Source organism: Dipodomys merriami, unplaced genomic scaffold (genome assembly GCF_024711535.1).
Source record: "Dipodomys merriami isolate MVZ:Mamm:240054 unplaced genomic scaffold, mDipMer1.0.p SCAF_19, whole genome shotgun sequence".
Taxonomy (NCBI): Eukaryota; Metazoa; Chordata; class Mammalia; order Rodentia; family Heteromyidae; genus Dipodomys; species Dipodomys merriami.
In genome coordinates this window covers 8,639,340-8,648,143 of record NW_027203270.1, presented here as the reverse complement: position 1 = coordinate 8,648,143, position 8,804 = coordinate 8,639,340, and positions in this window count along the sequence as shown.

Below are 8,804 nucleotides of genomic sequence, written 5' to 3'. Positions count from 1 at the left end.
CAACTAAGTGTTCTTAATTCCCCCAGTGACAAATGATGTGTGAAATGTTGCCAAACAAGGAAGCTCACTGGAGACTCAGTGTCCAGGATCTATTAGCAGCTGGCCACACAGGAACCCTGTGCACACCTAAATTTCACACCCTCAAAAGGAAAAAAGGTGTTCAACATAAACCATACTGTTGACAATCTAGAAATCATAAAGCACTGGTTAGGGGAGTGGGAATACTTCTCAAATCCAAGTTCTCAGATGCCAACCAAGGGCAAAAAGAGCCTTTAAAGGTCAAGTGTTTGGGCCTATGAAAACTCTTTCTACACATTGTATTTAAAAACAAAAAACAAAACAAAGTAGATTACAATTTAATGCAATGGAACTAAACGCTAATGTCAGAATCTGAGCCACAGAAGGTAGAAAGTCTTGAGTGTCAGGACACTCTTGGTATGTTGAAACTGTATTTTTAGCTTACTCTCACATATATGTAAGTTTAACCTGAATCTCTAATTTTTTTTTCTTTTTTGGCCAGTCCTGAGGCTTTAACTCAGGGCCTGGGCACTGTCCTTGAGCTTCTTTTGCTCAAAGCTAGCACTCCACCACTTGAGCTACAGTACCACTTCCAGCCTTTTCTGTTTATGTGGTACTGAGGAATCGAACACAGGGTTTCACACATGCTAGGCAAGCACTCTACCACTAAGCCACATTCCCAGAACTGCATCTTGAAATTCTTAATTTGAAATGAAAGGGAAGGGCTCTCTGTATAGAGAAAATGGCTTCAGGGGCATTTTGGCCTTTTAGCAACTTAGCCCCTAACACTATATAAGTTTTATCAGTCACAGAGGTGGAGTCAGAGAATTCCAAAGGGGAGACAGCAAGCACTCACCATCCACACATTCTCCAGTCTGCCTCAGTCAGCATGCTCTTGCCCTCCTGCCAAGCACCACCAGAGCCAGAAACTCAGGGTGCTGTGACTAGTTGATTTCTATTTCTATTCAAAACTGTATGTCCAATCTTTCTCTGATTCACACAATTGATGATAATAAAAATAACAGTTGTTAAGCACCAAGAATAGATCACTCCCTGTGAGAAGCGATTTCCACATACCAACTAACTCTCACGACAATCTTATACCACAGGTGCTCTGTCCTCCTTTACAGAAAGAGGACTGGGGACCCTGAGCGAGTGGGGTATGGCCCCACACTCCACAGCTCCAGGGGCAGCATTCTTAGTTGTGGCCAGCACATCCCCACTCACAAAGCCCACTCCAGACTCCACGGGGATGGTTTCCAAGACTATCCTCCCTGTGAGAGAGCCCATCACACACACACCCCACCTGGATTGGGGTGGAGGGCAGAAAAGTCTTCTTCTGAGGCTCATAGTGGGTGAAGACCAAGTGAGGCAAGATAGATCAGGGAAAACGAGGCATGAGAAACAGTAGCCAGGAATTCCGAAATAGATAGTGCATGGGTAACCGGTTTCATCAAGGGCCTAGAAACACTATTTCTGTCTTAGGCTTTGCTTTCTCTTATAAATTGCAACATTTGGTGAAAATAACACAGGGCTTCTTTCTCTCTCTGTCTCTCTCTCTTTCCCCCCCTCTCTCACCTTACCCACATGCCCAGCTGATTAGCACATTCTAAGACTTAACAAAGAAAAGGGATAGTTATTCTGGGAAAGTGACTCCTTTGAGCACAAAAAAAGTGTGCTGAGAAAAATATTCCATGGATGGACACCACTTAAAACAACAACAAAAGCAGATATGTAACAGAATTCATCCTTTGTCTGAAGAGAAGTCCAAGGATCTGTGACCCAAGTGTGGAAGAAAATCCCAAGGCCATCAGTGACCCAAGCTCAGCAGGCAGCCTTGAGGTCTCTAGACGCAGAGGATGAACAGTCTAACAGCCAGAATGACAAAATGTACCCAGTGTGAGAACAAAGGGGAATATTTACCCTAAGATGAATTTTAGCCAAATCCCAACTCTGATATTTTTTCCATAAATACTCCTAGTGTTAGAATCACTCACGGTGTCTCCTGGGGAACACCCACACTCAACCTACTATAGTATGCCTGTCTGTCTGCTTGCTTGCTTGTTTGCTTGCTCAGTAGAGCTCAGCCAAGCTTTCTTACCATGATGGCTTGTCCTGAAATTCTTCTGCAACCGAAGTCAGGGACTTCAGTTAAAACCTTTGCATGGAGGGTCCCTCGTTCTAAAGGGAATCTTCACAATCCTCATCTGTAACCAGTGGCACAAAAACCAAGTCATCAAGCTGTGCAAGTGCACAGACCCCTCAATGGTTAAATTTTTCTTTCAGTAGTAGCATCTTCCAGAAGACATCTGGAGAGGAGGGGATCTTCTTAGTGTCACAAGCAGGTACTACTGGCCTTCAATGCTGGGAACAGGAAAGTACCCTTCAATGGACAGAAGGATCCAGCACAATGAACAGTGTCTCCCCTAGCAGCAACACTTCCACTAACAGACACTGCTCCTGTACATAGACTACCCTGGACTCTGCTCCTGGGCTATAGAAGAAAGACACCATTTTGAATGATTCTCTTAGGCTCACTGTTGTCAAAGTCTTACCTTATGTACCTTGAGTTTTTGTGAGGCCCCTTGCAAGGCAAGCTTGTCCCAAACCTTTTCTCCATTCTCTTCATCTATATTTATCTCCAAAGCAGGAACAGGAGCCACATTTGGACCTGCTGGCTATTTGTTCAACAAGATATCTGGGCCTAGGCAGTAAGGAGACATAGGACTAGCTAGGCCAGCTGAGTCTTAAAGGTAAGCACTTAAAAAATGTTGCAAGTCTCAGTGGGGGGGGGGGGGGGCGGAGGGAGGCTAGGAAGGGTAAACAAAGGAGGAGGCTGCAATGCTTGATAAGAAATGTACTCATTATCTTGCCCATGTAATTGTATGTTCACAATAAAAAATAAAAATTAAAAAAAATAAAAATAAAAATAAAAACTGCATATGACTGTAGATAAACATAAACACATCATTACAAAATGAAGGAATATAATAGAAAGCAAACCCAGTATCTGTTCCCTATTTTTCTGATGGGGTTGTATATATTTGGGGTTTAAAAAAAAATGTTGCAAGTCTCAGAAGGAAGAAAAGTACAGCCATGGTACATGAGACTACATCAACTCAGCTCTACATTGTCAAGAACTCTGCTGTGCACAGGGAAGATGGCAAGTCAGGACCATGGGGAAATCCTTCTGAGCCTCTGTAGGTTCTAGAGGGAGAAAAGCTGGCATCCTGGTTCCTCCCTTCTCTTTCTGTCCTAAGCCCTGGTAAAGTGACACACACACACACACACACACAAAAGGGACACACACACACACACACACACACAGAATGGCTAGTATTTATGAGCTAGCTGAAGAGTAGGGTGGGCAAGAACCCACAATTAACTCCCTGTAGTAAATCACTTCCCAGTATATATTTTTCATAAAGCCAACCAAACACTGATCTTCCAGTTTTCCATCTCCTTCCCTTTCCCATGCAGATGTTCCTCTATTTACTATGAGGTTACTTTCTGATAGACTCCTCATATGCTGCAAATATCACAAGCTGAAATGCACTGATATACCTAACATACCAAATGTCTATAGCTCACCACTACAGTACACTACAGGTGGCCCACCCTCTCATGAGGGGTGACTGACTGATGGGTGGGGGGCTGCAGCTCCTTGTCGCTGCCCATTGTCACTAGAGGGCATTGTACTGCATAGCACTAGCCAAAGATCATACTTTGCAGCACCCTTTCTTCTGAATGCCTATCACTTTTGTACCACTTTAAAGCTGAAAGAAATTATTAAGTTGAACCATAAGTCAGAGACCATCTGTACATCCTAAACATCTGGCCAGAAAAAAGTATGATTGAAGATTAAATCTAATTCATGAGGCACTTGATTCCCTTGTTGGTAATCTTAAATACCCCAATCTAGAATAGGATAAGACAAGAAGACTGTTTACAGAGTCACTGGGGATGCCCTTAATGACTGTACCACTGCTCCCCTAGATCTCTTTGACAATTATATAGGCAGCTGTAAAGGAAGAGTGAATGGAGTGTTACAAGGCCCTAATACCTGGAGATATTAAACTGAATTATGTTCAAGAGCCAGCCCCCTGGGACAGCAGTGGTACTGGGGGGGAGGATGGGAGAGTAGTAATGTACAGCTATGAGACAGGATCAGAGCATAAAGCAATAGTGAGGGCACCAATAAAGTGATTGCAAAGAAATGGTTATTGTTATAGAAAGGACTATAAAAAGATAGGTAAGAAAAAAAACAAACAGAAGAATAGCAGGCAAGGGATAACGATTCCTGGCTCATGATACTCTAACTGAAACCAGGAGATTTATGAAACAGTGTTAGGATAGTCTTTTTATTTTTAGGGGAACTGTCATCAATTTTTTATGTTCTTACACTGGATCATCTCCAAAAGATAGAAAAATTAGACAGTTTTCATTAAAAAAGCACAGATCTGGCAGTTCTAGCATTTACCTAATGTAGACCACCCTCCACCCTATACCTAATTTACAAACATAAAAATGCTGCAGAAAATATATGGCTCACAATGACATACCATTTCATACCTATTAAGATGCCTATTATCAAAAAAATAACAATTGTTGGTAAAGATGTAGAAAATTTTAGAACCTTTGTACATTGCTAGTAGGGATATAAAACATATGGCAATTCCTCAAAAAATTAAAAACAAAATTACCACATGATCCATCAGTTCTACTCTTGGGTATATATTTTAAAAAAAAAAACTGGAAGCAGAGGACTTGTTCTGCTTCTGGCTGCTACAAGAAATTCACCCTAGTTTATACCATGCTCAGGTATAGATGATGCAATTATACTTCCTAAAGCAAAATGCATCCATGCTTTTAAAACTGACAACAGGAACAGTGGAAGTACAATGTAATGTAGGAGATTTGGTAATGTTTATCAAAATAGCAAGATGTGTACTTGCAGGCAACAATGAGACAGCATTTTCAAAGTAAGGGGCAACAAGGACCCCCTTGGAGGAAAAAGTAAAAGAGCATGGCTACCTATTCTACAAGAAGCACAGACAGCATAAGAGAGGAAGTGAGCCCAAAAGGAAGACAGTAGGTGCAAGAAAAATACAGCTGAACAAAGAAATGAGTAAACATGGAGATTCTATGTAGGTACTGACTTCATAAAACAATAATTGTTATAACTAATTTAGGGAATTTAGAAACAAAATGGGTCCAGTACTAATGGCTCACATTTGTAATCTTAGCTAATCAGGAGGTTTGAGATCTGAGGATCATGGTTCAAAGCCAGCTGGAGCAGGAAAGTCCATGAGACTCTTATCTCTAATTAACAACCAAAAAAAGCCACAAGTGGAACTGTGGCTCAAGTGGTAAAGCATTAGCCTTCAGTAAAACAGCTTAAGGACAGAGTTCAGGTCCTGAGTTCAAGCCCCAGGACAACACAAAAATAAAAAGAACTAAGTGGAGGCTGGGGATAACTCAGAAATAGAGAACAAACAAGGTCATAAGTATGACTTCCAACACCACAAAAGAAAAAATCAAAGCAGAGGAAAGAAGGACCATAGATAAAAAATCTCTAGGGCTGGGAATGTGGCTTAATGGTAAAGTGCTTGCCTAGCATGAAGCCCTGGGTTCAATTCCTCAGTACCACATAAATAGAAAAAGCCAGAATTGGCACTGCAGCTCAAGTGGTAGACTACTAGACTTGAACAAAAGAAGCTCAGGGACAGTGCCCAGGCCCTGAGTTCAAGCCCCAGGACTGGAAAAAAAATTCCAGGGGCCAAGCACTAGTTGCTCATGCCAGGAATCCTAGTTACTCAAGAGGCTAATCTCTGAGGACTGCAGTTCAAAGCCAGCCTAGGCAGGTAAGTCCCTGAGATTCTTATCTCCAATGAACCACCAGAAAACCAAAAGTGGTGCTGTGGCTCAAAGTGGTAGAGTGGGGCTGGGAAGGTGGCTCAGTGGTAGAGTGCTTGCCTTGCATGCATGAGGCCCTGGGTTCAATTCCTCACCACCACATAAGCAGAAAAGCCAGAGGTCCTGTGGCTCAAGTGGTAAGAGTGCTAGCCTTGAGCTGAAGAGCTGAGGGACAGCGCCCAGGCCCAGAGTTCAGGCTCCACGACTGACAAAAAAAAAAAAAAAGTGGGGGGGGGGAGGGGTAGAGTGTTAGCCTTGAGCAAAAGAGCTCAGGGACAGTGTCCAGGCCCAGAGTTTAAGCCCCACAACCAAAAAAACAAAAAAAAAACTATTAATGCAAACAAGCTTTGAAGAAACAGATGCCTCCCCAGCTTATTGACTGAAGGCATTCCAAAGAAAAAGAGGAATAAATCCAAGGCTCATTTTATCACTGACATCAAGGAGAGTAAACTAAAGCAAAATAGTCAATATTACTCATAAACACATCTAAATTTCTAGCACTTAGTCTAGCAATGTATAAAAGGTTAGTATTATGTTGCACCAAAACAAGAACATCACTTCAACCATAACAAACACAGTACTTTCCGGGCACTCAAACAGCTCATTTTATACTTATATACAAGTGTTTATCATACATTGTCCTTTAATACTTTAATCTTGGTGGTACTAGTGTTTGAACTCAGGCCTTCAACTTAAGCTTACTAGGCAGGCACTCTACCACTTGTGCTACTCATACAACCCTTAAATATCTTTCTAATGTGTCTATAGCAAGGACTTATTAAGCATAGACAAAATAAATAAGATACTCTTAAAACTTCATGTTTAGCGTCACTTTTATAAACAATTGTTTATAATTTTTTTAACCTTCATCATAGACCACAAGAGGTAGTTTAAAAAAAGAGACAGACAGGTTGCAGGCATGGCTCAGATGGTAGACTGCTAGCCAGTAAGTAAGAGAGTCAGATAAGATACCAAGTTCAAGCCCTTGGTCTCAGACGAGAAAAAAATGATGAGTCTATTATTACTCTGGTGTTTTCTTTTAATCCAAGGACACACCTTTCTCTCTACAGAATTCCCTCTCCCCAACCTGTTTGTTCTATTTTCCTTATTCTCTATTTGTTCCATTTCTTAGTCATACTCCTGAGATTTTTTTTAAGTGGTGTCCTTTAGCAGAGCTCCTGTGGTTCATACCTGTAATCCTAACTAGTCAGGAAGCTGACACTGGAGGAAGTAGAGCTGTGGCTCAAGTGGTAGAGCACCAGCCTTGAGCAGAAAAAGTTCAGGGAGAACACCCTTGACCTGAGTTCAAGTCCCAGTACCAGTGCATGCATGCGTGTGCATGCATGCACGTGCACATAAACACACACACACACACCAAGAATTCACATTGTCATGCTTATATATTACAAGTTTGGGTTTTTTTTAAGTGCACAGAGGTAAAAAAAATACCAGTAGAGAAAAAGGCTTGGAAAAGGAGGCAGTGGAATATCTATATTTTTTATTTCTTTAAAAAAAAATCCAAAGCTAACATGGCAAAATGATACTGTTATGAGTAGATAGAGGGTACACAGGTACTTACAACATTATTATTTGCAGTCCTTTTGGTATATTTTAAATATTTCAGCTGAGTCTGGTGTCCCAAGCCTGTCATCCCAGCACTTGGAAGGCAGAGGCAGAAGGATCTTGAGTTTGAGGCCAACCTGGGCTACATAGTGAGAGTCCACTCAAAAAAATTTCATAAGTTAAACATTTTGTATAGAAAAGGAATGACAATATACAGACTATGACCACTTTTTATAGCCCAAACTATAGTAGAGTATAAGTTTAAAAGGATCATTGTACCAGGTGCTGGTGGCTCACATCTGTAATCCTAGATACTCAGGAGGCTAAGATCTGGAGGATACCTGTTCAAGATCAGCCTGGGCCAAAAGGTTCACGGAACTCCAAAATAGCCAGCAAAAGACTGGAAGCGGAAGGCCCTAAGTTCAAACCTTTTTACTTGCCAAAAAAAATCCTTCTTTATAATTGAATAAATTAAAACTAGAATTAGTAAATCAAGTTGATAAGACAGTTTAGAAGTGTGATTGATGATTGGCTAGAAAACATGTTGATAACATATTAACTGAAAAATAAAGAAGCTATAAAATTTTGTTTTCAATTAAGGCATTAAATGGTTAAAGGAAGCTTGTACTGTGTGGATCAATAGGCCAAAGCTCTGTTTAATGTACCTGCCTTGCTTTAAAATCCTATCAACTTGGATGTATGGAAAGAAGTTAACCATAAGGAACCTAACAAGTACAATAAATCAGAATTCTGAACAAGATAAATATCACTCTTATATCTACATAGAACAGTTGATTCCAAAGCCAAAACAATGGCTTTACAGAGTTGAAGCTAACAATCCCCATGTTTCCATTGAGTCAGAGAGGGTAGTAGCAGAGGGTGTTGACTAACGGCAGGTTGGCTGGGCACTGGTGCCTCATGTCTGTAATCCTAGCAACTTAGGAGGCTGAGATCTGAGAATTGCAGTTCAAATCCAGCTCAGGCAGAAAAGTCCATGAGATTTTAATCTCCATTTAACTACATAGAAAAAGCCAGAAATGGAGCTACCACTCAAGTGGTAGAGCTCTAGCATTAAGCAAAAAGCTCAAGATCATCACCCAGGCCTGAGTTCAAGCCCCAGGACCAGCAGGTTGTAAACCTAGCACTCAGGAGGCTGAAGTAGCAGGATTCAGTTCAAAGTCAGCCTAGGCTACTTAGCCAGTTACAGGAAATTTTGAATTATTGACCTTGTCTCAGAAAAACAAAAATCAGCTGGGTACTGGTGGCTTACACCTGTAATCCTAGCTACTCAGGAGGCTGAGATCTGA